This window comes from Silene latifolia, chromosome 9, assembly GCF_048544455.1.
Source record: "Silene latifolia isolate original U9 population chromosome 9, ASM4854445v1, whole genome shotgun sequence".
Taxonomy (NCBI): domain Eukaryota; kingdom Viridiplantae; phylum Streptophyta; class Magnoliopsida; order Caryophyllales; family Caryophyllaceae; genus Silene; species Silene latifolia.
In genome coordinates, this window is record NC_133534.1 from 29,918,156 (window position 1) to 29,935,528 (window position 17,373).

Sequence of the window (17,373 nt, forward strand, 5' to 3'; positions counted from 1 at the left end):
GGCAGCTTCTTCGGCCAGGACCCGGTATTGGACGCACATGTTAGGGAGGATAATGGTTTGGAGCGTCTCAATGTCCTCCTCCCTTTGGGTGATGATAGCATCCTTGTTCCGGACCACCTTCCCCTGGGCCTGAAACATGCCCCTCCATTCGTCCCTCTGCGTGCGGTAAAGGTCGGCGTGCTTCTGAACAAGGTCACGCCCCTCCAGCAGCTTAGCAGCTTCAGCCACCGCAGCCTCGGTCTTAGCTCTCTCAGCAAGGACCTCCTTTTCAGCGTCCTCCCTGAGTTTTCTCTCAGCACGGACGGCCTCTTCAGCCTCGGCTTTGGCCCTCTTAGCCTCCTTGTTCGCCGCGTCGAGTTCAAGCCATAGCCGCTCGAGCTGTGGGGCAGCTTCAGCCATGGTCTTCTCTTGCTCCATAATGTGGGAGCCGGCTAGCTGAGTCCATTTCGCCAGCCTCTTGTATATTCTCGTCCCCTCTGCCACAAGCTCGGTAGGAGAAACCTTCTGGAGTAAGGAGTCAACGGTGACATTTCTATCACCCGCCTTCTCAGGTTGCTTCTCTAATTGCCGCACAGTGAGAACGGCGGTTGCCGACGGTTAATCTGCAAAAAATTTAATTAAAGCATCCGTGTCAATATACATGGACATATCGGAGAGCCTGTCATCAGGAACGCCTAATGAACCGGCTAAGTCTGAGCCACAGGATAGATCTGTACCATCCTTGGCCTTCTTGCTCGGAGGACGCATCTCCTTGCCGGCAGATTGCGGCGATAGCAGCGGAAGCAAGCATCGGCAGCAGGGTGGGCTCTTTCCTTTTACGGACAAGGGGAGACCCTCCGCATCGGAGTCCTCCCCATTGGTAATGTCAACGATCACCACCGTCTCCTTCGGATGAAGGGATGGGAGGCGGAATCGATGTCGACGACGCGTCGCCGCCGAACACTTTGTTTTCGCGTTCGGCGCGGCATGTTACTAGCAACCTTCGCCTGGGCCGCCTCCACATTCAAGCCTTTCAGCTGCTAATCCATGAGATCATTCGGCGACATTCTGCGATCACGGGCCAGAGCCTTAGGATGCAAATCAGCAACGGTCTTATCCTTATGCAGCCCCATTCTCCGGAGGATATCCTCAGACAGGTCTGGTCCAAAGTGGTCCGCAAAGGAAACAAAGCAAGAGTTAAGTAGAAGAAATAAGTCAAAGTTCAAGAAACAGAAACATTAAGAGCAGAGATGGGCCTCACACCGACCCCACTCACCCTGTGCTAGGGCCGGTATGAGGCCGACATGGCAGAGCAGCTCATCCTGAAGAATGATCTGCGTCGGGGGAATCCATCTTCTCGACAACCCACTCTTGTCCGCCTCAAAAAGCCTCATCACCAGCTTCTCATCCGCATTAAGAGGGACCTTGCTGGCGTCCATCTTAAGCTTGCTCCGGGTGACCCATCTCTCACGCTCTGCCTTACTCTCGCACCACAAATTAACTTCGTGCTGGAAGGACCGGGGCAGCGGATAGTCATCCGGCACCTCAACATACACCCACCGATCTTTCCAGTCCTTGCAGGAGGAAAGCTTATCAACGGAGACGTAACCCGGCTCCATTTGCACGCTGTACCATCCGACGCGGCCAGGAAATGACGGCCGAAGGTGGTGAAGCCGACGGAATAAATTAACCGTTGGGACCTCCCCCTTGAAAAGACAGAGCCAGACAAAGCCGACTATGGTTCTAATGGCCAACGGGTGCAGCTGGGCCACGGCGACGTTCATAGCTCTAATAATGGCCATAACGTAATCATTCAGCGGAAACCGGAGCCCGTACTCCAGGTGCCGGATGTATACGCCGGTGCAACCCGGGGGAGGGCAACAGACGGCCTGACCCTCCTCAGGGATAACAATTTTGTATCCCCTGCCGAAGTAGAAGTGGCCCTCGAAAAATGTTTCGCCGGAACAACTGGCGAACTTATGGGTCCAGGCACGGTCAGGGCAGACCTTACAAGGTTCGCCGTGATCCATGACGTACTGCCTCCCCTCATTAGGATGAGCCCTTTCAGCATCATCACCATCATCATCACCGTCATCATCAACGTCATCATCATCCTCCCAACCCTCCAAAGCTTCTGGATAAACTTCGGGAGAAGGAGACCTAGGACCCCCGGACATTAGCGGGACGGCGGCCAGAGCCTCCTCTTCATCAAGACGCGACGGGGAACCCCCCGGCGCACGGTTACTAGGACTGGCATCAGCAGAAGAGATGATTCACAACAAAACTTACAAGTTAAAAAGAGAAATTTGTTTGTTTACCTTGAAGAAAAGCACTAGCCGAAGTAACGACTCTGAAGATCAGAAGAGAGAAGCCCTTGAAAGTTTAGAGAGAAGAAAATTTTAGAGAGAATGAAATTGGTGGCCAATTTCAGGGACTAACTGCCCTATTTATAGGGGAAAGCCCATGAAGAAGGACCAATCAGGGAACAGCCCATGAAACGTCGGCCAATCAGCGAACAGACACGTGTCAGACATGCAACCACGAAATGTCAATCGTTGCAACAGTTGAACGTCAATCAATGCAACAGTGACCAAGCGTCTTCAACACGCCCCTTCATCTCTTTGCCTACTCATCTTCCTCAGCAAATTCCTAAGTCTCTGTTCTCCGCCGGCCACATGATCAACCAAGCTTGTCAGCACCGACTGGGGGCAATCAAAACCACACGACACTCACAACCTCGGTCTCGGCCAGCACCACTTTCTCTTCCACATCTGATGCCCATTACACATCCATGTGGAGGGGGGATATGGTACGGCCTAGGCAAAACCAAGCCGAGGAAGAAGAAGCCGGGGCAGAAAAATTTTCAAACTTGCGCAGAATATACGCTCAACATACATCAGAGCCCATACCACGGCATAGACTACGCTGGAGGCAAATTGATGAGGCATATTCTGCACCCTCTGACCGAGTCCACATATTGAGCAAGGTAAAAGATATCCACAAGCAAGTCAACGACTTAGACAGCCTAACCGACGCAGCCTATCGGCCTGTCTCTTGGGTCCCGGCCGGGGCAACTAGCCAGCCGGGGCACATATCCGCGAACTCACATCCAAGACCCCTCGGCGACGAGTCAACAGGGCTCGCCGGCCTGCCATGAGCCCCTCGGCCGAGGGTAGATCAGTCTTTCCACCTGCTAGCCACTTGGCCACTTGGCCACTACGTGACAAAAGGTGAAAGTCTATAAATACTCCTCAACTATCATTGAGGAGGGGATCCACAATTTATCCTAAGAATCACTATTCATCTGGTAATATCTTCCTTATCTCTCTACAAAATATACTTCGCCAAGTAACAAACAACTTATCCCTTTGAGTTTACTGACTTGAGCGTCGGAGTGAGTTCGCTCGGTCCAAAGCCGAGCCCTCAGTTTGTTCATCGTTTCAGGACACCGAGAGGAGGATTCAACCAAGGACGTCATTCTACAAGCACGGGTGGTAACAAATAACTGCTCTGGAATTACACCCAGAACAGTCCCCATTTCGAAATTTTGCCCATAATCTCAAGGAGAACAAGTGGTGCGTTGAAATGATATCCACTTCTCCCTTGGATCTCAAGATATGATTTCATGAATACGAGATCTGTTGGAGCTAGTGTCCTCCACAATAGTGCGTTAACATATTAAATCTCATTAATGGAATATCATCAGATATTTATTTATTTGATCCTCGTCAGTTGATTACGTAAATCGATAACGGTTGGCTGACTAGAGTTTGACGTTATCGTCGTGAGACGGCGGTGATCAACTGACCCCTTTCGGTCAAAACTAAAGGAACGAACCCCAATAGACAACTCATTAATTGTATGAGATACGATTTATTTAGTCCCTTGATTTTTAGACTAAGAGGTTAGTCGATTATTTTTTAGAGAGATATCGAGTTGCGAACTCGAGAGGCGACAGATATTATTTAATTATGGGATAATTGAATAATAAGTTTTGGGAGACGGGTTTTAGTTAATTAACTGTTAATTTACTAAAATGTACTAATTGATTAATGTGATTAATATTAGTACGTAAATAATATGTGTAGCGGTACACGTATATTTACGGAGTGATTTGGACGAAATTAATTGGAAGTATTTAAACATGATACGATGTGTAAATAATAATTACACGTATTTGTGCGACAAATATAAGAAACAATATTGACCCGTAAATGGGTAATTGGACCGTGTAAAATAGAGTGTAGTGAATGATCATTACACTTTGCTTATTTTTCTTCCATAATTGTCATATGATCATTATGTGTCATAATGCATTGGACAATTTAAAAAATAAGAAAAACAACTCCCTCACTCCACCTCCACCCACCCGCCACTTTCCCCCTATATACTCCATCAATTGTTCACATTTTCACTCTACCTCACTTCTTCACTCTACCATTTGCATGTGAACAAAATTCATCTACCTTCTCTCTAAAATAATAACCATCATATTTACTAAGTTGTTAGTAAACTAAAAAAATAATAACTAAGATTGTTAGTATTATTTACATATTATCAAGGGTTTATTTTACAAGTATCTAGTTAGTATTTGTAAGATAATTTGTGGGTGTAGTTCTTGGGTGCAACTTGAAGGAGACTTTCTTTTTGAAGGTTTTCAAGGAGGATCATCCATATCATTTTAGCTCAAGAACAAACTAGTAAGGAGAACTAGTTTGTGCCCATTTTTATGCTTTCATATTAGCATGCATGTTACATAGATCACCTAAATGACAATTTGTGAGATAAATTAATTTTATTAGAGAGTCTAATATGGATCTATAATCTTTCAAGTGGTATCAGAGCTTAGGCTTGTAATTTGCATGTTGATTTTAAGCATTTTAATGAATTATGTGATAATTTATAAAAACTCAAAAATTGTGTTAGAATAGGTTTTAGCATGAAATTTTTGGGACATGCATACCTACTGATATCAAAAGGTTTGTGGAATTTGTTTTCTGATTTTTGAAGTTATTTTGCTATTTTTAGTGTTTTTTTGGTAGAAAACCGAGTCAAAATGCCGTATTTTAGTTAAAAATTGACTAAAATTGGTTAAAAGTTGATTCGGTGCATGGATTTTTTATGGTAGTTCATGCATGTTTTCTACTGATTTTATGCAAAAGGATGAAGGTTGGTTCGAAATTTTGCATGTTTATTGATTTTTGAGTTAAAAGTCGATAAAAGTCAAATTAATTAATCATAATTTTGAAACTTTTGATTCTGCCCATGATAAATTTATGTACATTTAGGAATATTATTTAAATGTCAAAAGTGATTTTGTATGTGTGTTTTCACTTTGTTTTGATGTTTATTGGTTTTAGTGGTTAAAAACCGATAAATATCGATTTGTTTCTTCAAAAAATTTATTCGGAATTTTTGGGCGATTTTTCTGACATTTTGGTGTTCTTTGGAGTGTTCCAGAATACTAAAAATTTTTGTTTCAATTTTTTGGGTAATTTTTCAATTATTTTGGATTTTTACTTAAATATTATGATTCTATCGATAAAATTAGCAAATTATCACCAAATCAAACTAATAATTTATCATAAAATTTGTGACAACTAATTTTGAGGTTCAAAACAGTTTGGATAATTAGTTTGGACTTAAATGAGATTTAAGAGTTAATTATTGATTTTTACATGTTAAAAATCGATTAAATCCACAAAAACCTAGATGGATACCAATCAATGATAGATAGGGCGATTTTGGCATCATTTTTTAGAGCATTTTAAGTATATTTATTTAAGTTGAATGAATGATTGTCATTTATTTAAATTATTTATCTTATTGTACCTAGTATGGCCTAGTTAATTTTAATCGTTATTACCCGAAATGAATGGGAATATCGATTTGTTTGTCATTAAATACGATCTTGTATCGTCGGTTTGTAATTAATTAATAGTTTTATTTTACTTTATTAATTAATGTATAATAGGAATAGCTATGTAATTCATATGTAATAGTTATTTTTACCGGTGTTTCCAAAAGACGGATTACAACGAGACGGAGTCTATTTTTGGAAGGTGTTCCAAATCCCACAGGGAAGAGCCACTTAAGGAATTAAGAGGCAAGGGACCAAGGAGTTGGTTTCCGAAATGTAATAGACTAGTTTTTATTAACTAGGTGGCCATACTAGGATTTATTCATATGCATACATGTTTGCTTGTTTTATTTTCGCGCATGCCAAAATCGCCATTCACATGCATTTTATTTTCGCGGTTGTCAATTCACGTCATTTACATTAACCGAATTAATTCACTTATAAGGAATTTATGACTAAATTGACAAGATCTCTCACATAACTAAAATTGAGATTAGCCTTACCAATTAGTAACACCTATGAATCTCTTGTTCATTAGAGCCACGCTCGCCCAAGCGGGGTGTTCTCTTTTTAGCTTGGGTAAGTAGGGTGGTAAACGGTTATCGCACGCTAAAATTGGTTGGACTCAACGGGATATAAGACGGTCTTGTGTTCCGGGGCTAGTAGATGAATTTGAGGAAATTCGTCGACCAGGAGTTCTAGAGGTAGAATTAGTCAACGTGACTTACCGAATTTACGCAATTATGGGATGTTTTGCCCAAGCGATGCTCATTTTTGTTTAATATTTGGGTATTGGAATCATTTATATAATTTAGTGGGAGGTCATTATATAAATGCTAAAACTTGCTAAACATGTTTTTACAAGTAATTTTTAAAACAATGAATGTTAATTTTTCCTTTTTGTTGTAGCATTTTAATTCGCAATGACAACTTCATCAACTCCATCGACTACTTCACTAGGCAAAGATACATGGCTAAGGTCCGTAATGGACAAATGTATTTTAAACGATGACGGTAGTAACTTTCTTGAATGGGAATCCAACATCAAAAGTGTCGCGTTGTCCGACAATGTGCTCACTTACTTGACCGATGCTCCTCCAATCGAGCCCGGTGCAAGAGCTTCATCGGCGGTGCGAATCGCCTATGATGACTATGTGAGGATGTTTAATGATATCAAAAATGTGTTGATATGGTCAATATCCCCAAAGCTCAAGCTATCATGCATTTTTTTAAATGCTTACGAGATTTTCACTCGTATGATTACTATGTTTTCACAAACACCAAAAGTCCGTCAATACGATGCGGCGGCACGCTTCTTTGAAGCTAAGCTTAAGAGGGGCCAAAAGGTTGGTCCCCATATACTCAAAATGGTCGAATATGTTGACATCCTAGAGCGTCTAGGGTGTAAGATTCCTAAGACTCTTGTGGTGGATCGTAGCCTCCACTCACTCCGCACCAAGTTTGCCCACTTTAGGGTAAACTACAACATGAATAACATAGATAAGAGTTACCATAAAATTCATGCACTCCTCACCCAAGCAGAGAGGGATATGGAGGCTAGTGGGAGCGAAAAAGGGGATGTCTTAACCATGAAGTTAAAGAACATGTCCCTTGGAGTCAAGAAAGGAAAAGGGAAAGAAAAGTCCCAATTCAAGAAATCGTCAAAGAAAATTGACAAGGGAAAGGGGAAGGCCGTTGTGAATGGCAATCCCAAGGCAAAAAGTGTCAAGCTCTCCGAGGCCGAATGTTTCAATTGTAATGGGAAGGGGCATTATAGAAGGAGTTTTCCCAAATACTTGGAGGATATCAAGGAAGGGCGTGTGACGCCTATTGGTATGATTTCCTCTTTCTATGTGATAGACGTTAATTATGCTTGTACTTCCACTTGGGTACTTGATATCGGATGTGGCTCTCACCTTTGTAACCATTTGCAGGGTATAAGGGACGTGCAATCACTAGCAAAAGGTGATGTGGATCTCCGCACGGGCAATGGAGCTAGAGTAGCCGCCGTTTCCGTGGGGACCTATGTGCTCACTTTAGATAGTGGTTTAGAGTTGTATTTAAAAAAGTTTTATTTTGTACCAACTTTAACTAAGAACATCATCTCCATTTCCGCGTTAGAAGCGGAAGGCTTTTGTTTTATGATTAAGGATAAGTGTTGTACTTTTTCTTTTAACGATGTGGTTTATGGCAAGGCCATTTAAATTGGAGGCATTTATGTTTTAAATGATGTTAATGACGTTTATCATGTGGAAACTAAAAAGCTCAAAACGGGTGATCCAAACGAATCCTACCTTTGGCATTGTCGTTTAGGCCACATAAACGAAAGACGCATTAAGAGACTTGCTTCATCAAAAGTGCTCAAACATTTGGTTTCAAATCTTATGGTACATGCGAATCTTGTCTTCTAGGCAAGATGACTCGTGCACCTTTTGCGAGAAAGGGTGTAACACTACGGATTTTCCTTGGTGACTACTCGACCGAGTAGCGCCTACTCGGCCGAGTAGTGCTGAGGTTGTGTGTTGTTTTGGTTCTGCCGAGGAACACTCGGCCGAGTATAGTTAACACTCGACCGAGTATGGGACACTCGGCCGAGTATACACTTACTCGACCGAGTGTCCGGTTTGGCGGAATGTTATTTCGACGGTTTGATTAGGGAATGTTTAGGGTATTTTATATTTCCGCGTCAGTTTCTAATATCATTTGAAAGCTTTATCATTCTACGATCTCTCCCTAATCACTCCCTAATCATCCTCATATCTCGTTGTGTGTGCAAATCGTCGTGATCCTTGCGTGTAGTCTCTTATTCTACTGTTGGTAAGTTTCATTCCCTTGTCATTTGTATTCTTTTGGGGTTACTGTATATATGGAATTGGGGAAAATGGGATTGTGCAATGTGTAATTGTAGTATGTGATTATTGTTGTAGGTGACGATGTGAAATTTGTTATGCATTTGTATGGTTGATTACAGCATAGCGGATTGCGAAAAGGTAGGGTTTCTCCTACTCAGTACTGTTAATTGATTGAGATTGCATATGTTTTATAATTGTTGTTATCTGCTGATCATCGGAGGTTGGGTGTTGTGGTGACGGTATTGGTGTGGTTGTGCTGTGACGATTGTGGTGTTGTGACAGCTGTGATGCAGTGTGTGTGATTGTGGTGGAGTCACTTGCGGGAGTGGCTTCACACCCTAGTTCGCCCTCCGTGGAACCCGTCACGGGAGGGGATGTGCACATTAAGGGACAGGGATTGTTAGTCGCTCGTTGATGAGTTGGACTAGGTGGGGATGGGCTGCGGTCACCCACTGGCGGCGAGGATTACCTGTTGCGATGGGTAATCTGGCAGGGCTACACACTTCGGTGTGTAGTCGGTTACTGTGCGTGAGGTCGATGATCAGCTAGCAGTAATGTTGTTGTCTTATATTGATTGAGTAGTATCGACCCCGTGTTGTTGTTTTGTAAAACTGCGGTGATCCATTCGGGGATGGTGAACAGATTGTGACAGGTGATACATTTATTGAGCTTGGGGGCAGTCATGGGAGAGTCACCACGCTGGATTAGATGACACCATCACGAGCTTTAGTTACTGTTTTGGTAGTTGTTGCCATTTGGATAATTCGTTTATTAGATTTTGGAGACTATGTAACCTTTACAACTACCGTACATTAATAAATGTGTTGGACTGTTGCTTTTGATATATACTAACCTCGGGCAACCGAGATGGTAACAACCTTTCATGCTGGGGTAGTCCTAGTAAGGTACTTTGGTATGAGGGGGTGTTATAAAGTGGTATCAGAGCCGACGATTCCGGCACCTAAAACAAATGAACCCAATGAACTTAGGGAGTCTAAATAAAATGAACCCGGGGAGAGTTGTTTGGAGCTACCGCAAAGACTTGGGAGACGTCCCGGAGTCGCACTAAGGCCCTTACAATCTCAAGTCGGTCACATGGGGGGAAATTTTGTATGTTGAGTCATGTGTGTGTAATACTTGTAACTTGAGCCTTGTATTGTTGTTGGATGAAATGAAAGGATCTGACCATGGTGGTATATGATAAAGGAAGTGCGTAGTTGCGTGTGACAGAACCTGGAGCATGTTATGTGGTTACTTCTTGGCTTTTGAAACGGGGTGTGGAGTGTCATATATAGATGGAACATCTTGTTTAATTGTGTTAACGAAAGGTGAAATAATTGGAGTATATGTAATGTGAGGTAGGATGTATTTATATGATCATGATGATGTTAATGTTTGGTTGTTAGTAGTAGCATGTGATTAAGCTCATGTGTCTATGCATATGAATGTCGTGTTTAATTTTCATGTGAGAATGATAAAAGTTCATCCATGTACTGGTATTTAGAAGTATTAAGTTGTTTTTGTTGCCTTATGCATGTTCAAGTTGTTTTGGCATTAGAAAGCTTGATTTATCTGAATACCGATTACGGAAGGGTTGTCTTAAAACTGTTATAAGTCAAGTTCGAGAAATGATATTGCTGTTATTCCAAGTTGAGGTGATAGCTTGTCCTCTTACGATTCTAACGATAGGTCACACGCCCAGAATGACCAAGTACCGAGTGAGATATGACTGTTTTACTTAAAACTCGGACGGTCTTGAGAATCTGCGCCTATACTCGACCGAGTAGTCCCTACTCGGCCGAGTGTCTTTTATACTCGACCGATTATTCCATATTCGGCCGAGTAATCTCTCTGTGATAATACTGTTTAGCGTCTGGAGTCGTGAACTCGGCCGAGTAGTCTTATACTCGACCGAGTAAGGTCTACTCGGCCGAGTATTCCCAATACTCGACCGAGTAATCCTTCTGCGGCAATTGAGTTGCTTCTGGAGTCGAAAACTCGACCGAGTAATATAGTTACTCGACCGAGTACCTTGTACTCGACCTAGTATGTTAGGTACCCGACTGAGTACCTCATTGGACGGTCACTTTGAGTCGGTGGCTATGTTCTTACTTTTGTTTTGAGCCGGTGGCTATGTTTTTACATTGTTTTGAGTCGTAGGGTAATATACATGTATGTTTTGAGTCTTAACGCATTCTTTTATATGTGAGACGGTCTTGATACGTAAGTTACCGGAAGTTATGACATGGAGAATGACGGCTTATGAGGGACATGTGTTGGGTAAGGAAGACATGTGTTAATGTGGTTGTGAAGGATAGTGGAAAAAGAAAAGGGAAGAATGATGAGCTAATCGAGGTAAAGAGCATGTTTTGTGAGATATGATGAGTGAAATAGTCGTGTATTGAGTAGTATAAAAGTAAGTGTATATGGGCAAGGGTGATGTAAGTGTAAAGAAGCATGAGAATGAAAGATTGAGATGAGCGATACGAATAGTGACATTTCGGGATGTGTAAGGACTTATAGAGGGAGACGGTTAGCATTGTGTTGCGTAAGGATATATGTAATGAAAGGTTGCTTTAGATGGATGGAGAAGAGGGGTATATAGTGAACTTAGATAGAGATATGTCGCGACGTGGAATTGAAGATGGTGACCAAGTTTGGGAATTTGGAATTTTCACGATGTGAGCCTAGTGAGTAATTCTTTGGGCAGCTAACGGTATGAGATGAATTTTGGTTTCCTAGTGATGTAAAAAAGGAGATGCAATTGTTTGAACTTTAAACGTTGATTTTATGGATAGATTAGTGACAATTGGGAGTTATAGTATAATGAGAGAAGACCCATGGTAAGAAAGAGTGAGATGATATCGACATAAAATAATGGGAATTGAGTTTGGAGCAATGTGAAGGTAACCGGAGCACTAGAGAGTTAGATAGAAATAATGAAGAGTTGAATCATTAAGGGAGTTTGTCGAGGGTAAAATAAAAGAATAAGGGGAGTAAAACTAGGAACATGTTCACTGAGGATATGTGATATAAGAGTAAGGAATCGTAGAGATGTATGATACTATCATGAGGATTTGAGTTACAGTTATGTAGAAGTTCCAGGACAACATGATAATCATGAGTTTCGAGGAATTAAAGAAAGCAAAAGTTGGGTAAAGAATTTGCACGATATGAGATTTTGGTGGTGAGTCGGGTGACGATACAATTACAGATGAAATTGGAAATAGTGTTGAGGTGATTTTTGTTGATATATTTGATGTTTGTTGTTTGGGATGAGAACCAAAGGGAGGAAAAGGATGTTATATTAAGAAGTGATAGTAAGAGAGTAGTCACATGAAAAATGTTGGTGTCATAGTATTGTCACTAGTGGTTGAGGATGATGTTATTTTGGGGAAGTTAGTTGTTCTAATGAGGTTGATTTTGTGAAGGTGATTAATGTTTGGTTATGAGGGATTTTAAGGTATGGATATATGAGGTATTCGTTGGTAGTTGGGTACAGATGATATGGCTACGTTCATAGGGTGGTGATAATTGTGTGTAAAAGAAGATATGTTATGAAGGGCACCTGAGTTAAGTCTGGATAAGAGATATTCATTGTCAAGTGGTAACTTACGTGATCAGGATTGACTAGTTGGATGTGATTATGGGTCTAAGATGTATATAAATGTTTGTGTGAGGTTGTGACCTCACGAGAAGCGGTATGGTGTGATAGTTTTAATGTTGTTATATGAATGTTCTGTAATATATATTGGATACGGAACTTAATGGAATGATGATCAAAAGTGATAGTTTGGGTGATCTGACAAAACTGGTTATACTTGCATGTGTATTCATGATATATATTTATTCCATGAAAAGTATGGATGGTATGCATGAGATTCTTGCCTATTTATTCCGTATGTTATATGGTGTTGTGATCTGGTAAAGCAGTCTTGAGTAAGTTTTCTTGTCTGTGATGTTATATTGAGTCAGTGTTTAAGGGATTGTGTATGTCGTGATGTCTATCAGTGTGGTTGTGGTGCCTCGGGTGGTGATCCGGGCACGGTACTTAGTGTTGTGATGCGGGTATTTTCGCACTGCGGTACGGTTGTGGTGGCGGTTTTGCGATGCAGTCACCGGTTGTGGTGGAGTAGGTGAGATGTTTATGTTACGAGTTTTCGAAAGTGCTTACCAGTTAAACATATATTGTTGTTTGTTTTTGTTTGTTCTGGTGAGTTTTGGTTGAACATGCAGATCGTTGTTTTGTTTGTTGATGTTTCTTACCGGTTTCGGTTTGGGAATGAGGGTAGAGTATGATATGAAAGAGAGTTGTATATGTTTTTGTTGTTGTCATGGTATAGTGATATTTTGTTGATAGGATACTGATTGTGAGAAGTTGTTACTGATAATTTTGACCTTGTTTCAGGATGAGATATCGGTAGTCATAGTCATGACAAGTGATTCGTGGAATATGTGTTATAATGATCTGAAAGCGGCAGGCGGTTCATAATCTTTTGTTGAGATAGTGAGTGCAGGATATTGGGAATTGGTGTCATGTTAAGTTATGTATGAGTTTTGCGGTAATGAAAGATAAGAACTTGAGGATCTAGTATAAGTGTACGTAACAAGTGTGGAATGTGAGTTATGCTTTTGGTGATATGAGTTTTATATAGTTTATATAGAGAGGTGTGTCATGTTGCGGTAATGTGGAAGATTTGAAGTTTTGGGTTAAGTTACAGATTTTGAAATTGAAGGATGAGATTTGTTTAAGTAAGAGAGCCTAAGATATATGAATGGCGACTGTTCAGATTATAAGTGGTTATCTTTGACACGCGGTGGTGATGGGGATAATGAGAAAATATAGCTAGGATTTAGTATTAGCGAGTTACGAGGACGTAACATTTATCTTAAGAGGAGTAGGGAGCGATAAAGGATAAAAGAGATTTTGATGGTTGTACATATGGTTGTATAATTGGAAGTAGAGTGTTGGTGTAGCATAAAGGTCGGATATTTGTTTTGATCAAAGGTCATGACCGTGCTTGTAGTAGTTCGATGTTTAGCAATGAGAGAATATTTCAACAGTGTTGATAGTTGAATGACAATGATTATGAGTCCAATAGTTTTGACAGTTGGAAGATGATGTTTATGTGTGTGAGTAAACTTCGAGGACGAAGTTCGTTTTAAGGATGATAGAATGTAACATTCCGTTTTGATGATTGATCTTCTTTTGTGGTTGAGTGCTATTGAGTGTTATGGAAGTGATACAAGGTTGACAACATTATATTGTGGTTATTGGGTAATGTTATGGAGTCAGTATTGAGAGCCTATGCTACGGTTGAGACGATATCGTGAGCCATGTTGTGGAAGGAAGAGTGGTTTGTGGAGTTGGTGTTAAGTGTCCATGTTTTATAGGTTGGGTTGGAACTTCGCGGTCGTGTTTTGTTTTGAGTGTTGTTTTGCTTTGAGTCGGGGTAATGATTCTTGTGGTGACTTGTGTAGTTCCTTAGTGTTGTTATATGTGGTTGGTATAGTCTTGTGGCGTAGTGTTGTGCTTTGTTTTATGGTAGAGTGTGAACTTCGGGACGAAGTTCTTTTTAAGGGGGGAAGATTGTAACACTACGGATTTTCCTTGGTGACTACTCGACCGAGTAGCGCCTACTCGGCCGAGTAGTGCTGAGGTTGTGTGTTGTTTTGGTTCTGCCGAGGAACACTCGGCCGAGTATAGTTAACACTCGACCGAGTATGGGACACTCGGCCGAGTATACACTTACTCGACCGAGTGTCCGGTTTGGCGGAATGTTATTTCGACGGTTTGATTAGGGAATGTTTAGGGTATTTTATATTTCCGCGTCAGTTTCTAATATCATTTGAAAGCTTTATCATTCTACGATCTCTCCCTAATCACTCCCTAATCATCCTCATATCTCGTTGTGTGTGCAAATCGTTGTGATCCTTGCGTGTAGTCTCTTATTCTCTTTTGTTGGTAAGTTTCATTCCCTTGTCATTTGTATTCTTTTGGGGTTACTGTATATATGGAATTGGGGAAAATGGGATTGTGCAATGTGTAATTGTAGTATGTGATTATTGTTGTAGGTGACGACGTGATATTTGTTATGCATTTGTATGGTTGATTACAGCATAGCGGATTGCGAAAAGGTAGGGTTTCTCCTACTCAGTACTGTTAATTGATTGAGATTGCATATGTTTTATAATTGTTGTTATCTGCTGATCATCGGAGGTTGGGTGTTGTGGTGACGGTATTGGTGTGGTTGTCTTTGTGACGATTGTGGTGTTGTGACACGGTGTGATGCGTGTGTGTGATTGTGGTGGAGTCACTTGCGGGAGTGGCTTCACACCTAGTTCGCCCTCCGTGGAACCCGTCACGGGAGGGGATGTGCACATTAAGGGACAGGGATTGTTAGTCGCTCGTTGATGAGTTGGACTAGGTGGGGATGGGTGCGGTCACCCATCGGCGGCGAGGATTACCTGTTGCGATGGGTAATCGCAGCGGGGCTACACACTTCGGTGTGTAGTCGGATTCTTGTGCGTGAGATCGATGATCGGCTAGCGGTAATGTTGTTGTCTTATATTGATTGAGTAGTACCGACCCCGTGTTGTTGTTTTGTAAAACCTGCGGTGATCCATTCGGGGATGGTGAGCAGATTGTGACAGGTGATACATTTATTGAGCTTGGGGGCAGTCATGGGAGAGTCACCACGTTGGATTAGATGACACCATCACGAGCTTTAGTTACTGTTTTGGTAGTTGTTGCCATTTGGATAATTCGTTTATTAGATTTTGGAGACTATGTAACCTTTATAATTACCGTACATTAATAAATGTGTTGGACTGTTGCTTTTGATATATACTAACCTCGGGCAACCGAGATGGTAACAACCTTTCATGCTGGGGTAGTCCTGGTAAGGTACTTTGGTATGAGTGGGTGTTATAAAGGGGACACGAGCTAGTGAGGTTTTGGCTCTCATACATACGGATGTGTCTGGACCATTAACCATCACCGCTAGAGGAGGTTTTCACAACTTCATTACTTTTACTGATGATGTAACACCCCCATATTCAGAGGAGCCTTAACTAGGCCTTCCTTAGCATATAAGGGCGTTACCATCTCGGTTTCCCGAGGATAGTAATAATCAAATGTCGATAAAAGAATTATTATATTGTATTACAAGCGATTTAAACCAACAAACGATATGAAAGATACAACTCAAAGACTACTCGCTATGACTATCGAAACTCGTGACGACTCATCCCTGCCCGGACTCCAGCTATCAACAACATCAACACCTGCTAAGACCGATTGCTCACCATAAGGGATCACGGCAGACACATAACAAACAAACAACCACACAAGGTCAGTACTGAGATAAGATACGACAACGTCAACTACAATTATCAATACAAACAATGCTATCAGTCTCAAACACAATCACGATAACCCAACCAACTCTGTCACTGACTGTCCACTAGACCATCCCTGCTAGTGGGGGACCGCAGCCGTTCCCACCAAATCCCCGCTCCTCATAATGAGCGATAGCCATGTCCATTAATGTGCACATCCACTTCCGTGGCGGGTTCCACGAAGGGCGAAACTAGGGCGTGAAGCCACTCCCGCAAGTGACCCCACTCAGCCGAGACGCATCTCAAGAGCCAGAGACAACAACCACAATCACAATCACAGCCGTCACAAAAAAATTACGATACTAAGCAATCACAACACAACCGCACGACCGACACACTAGACCATCTACAGAAACTGAGTAGGCGAGCCTACCTTTAAGCAACTGCAACCAATCCATGCCGACAAACAACATATCCAGGGACCAAGCAAAGCCTATAACCACAATACAATTATCTATTACTAACAAGCAAACCCTAACTGTAAAGAACAAGGACACGGATGATGATTATGACATACCTATAGGGAGAAACTCAGCAAAAGACCGCTACCCGACTCAAGTGACGCTCTTTTAAGACACAAGGATCTTCACATAGGCATCTATGGAGGTTTTAAGGTGAAGGGAAGGGAAAGAGGCGACTGAATGATAGGAGGAAAGTGGCGAAAGTGATATGCGGATTTAACAAAACGCGATATAAAACCCTCGCTGAAAACTCGGTACTCGATCGAGTACCCAACATACTCGATCGAGTGGCCCCCTACTCGATCGAGTAACCTAGCTAATCGATCGAGTAGCCTCTACTCTATCGAGTACCACTCTTAACACGCAACCCAAGATGATCTTGGCACTCACTTCTAAGGCTATTCCCGCTCCCAAGGTCAGTCAACGCTGGTCAAAGGGTCTCAAACGGGCGGGTATTACAGTCTTCCCCCCTTAAAAGAACTTCGTCCCCGAAGTTCAACTCACCTATCTCACGCACAAGACACGGAAAAACACGACATCACCAAACTTCCTACTCAAACCACTGCTCCCTGGAAATACCATCCCCCCCATGTCATCATCATCACCGTCTACGCTCTATACCTATCGACTCTTACAACTATAATGCAAACATTATCACCGTTAATTGTCACTCTACATGTATGCATCAATTCTTACGAACTATTATATATCCAACATCGACCTTGCCATACGCGCCAACACAAACGACCATCGCTCATCATGTGATAACAACTATCAACCCGAAACATTATGTGATAACAACTATCAACCCGAAACATCA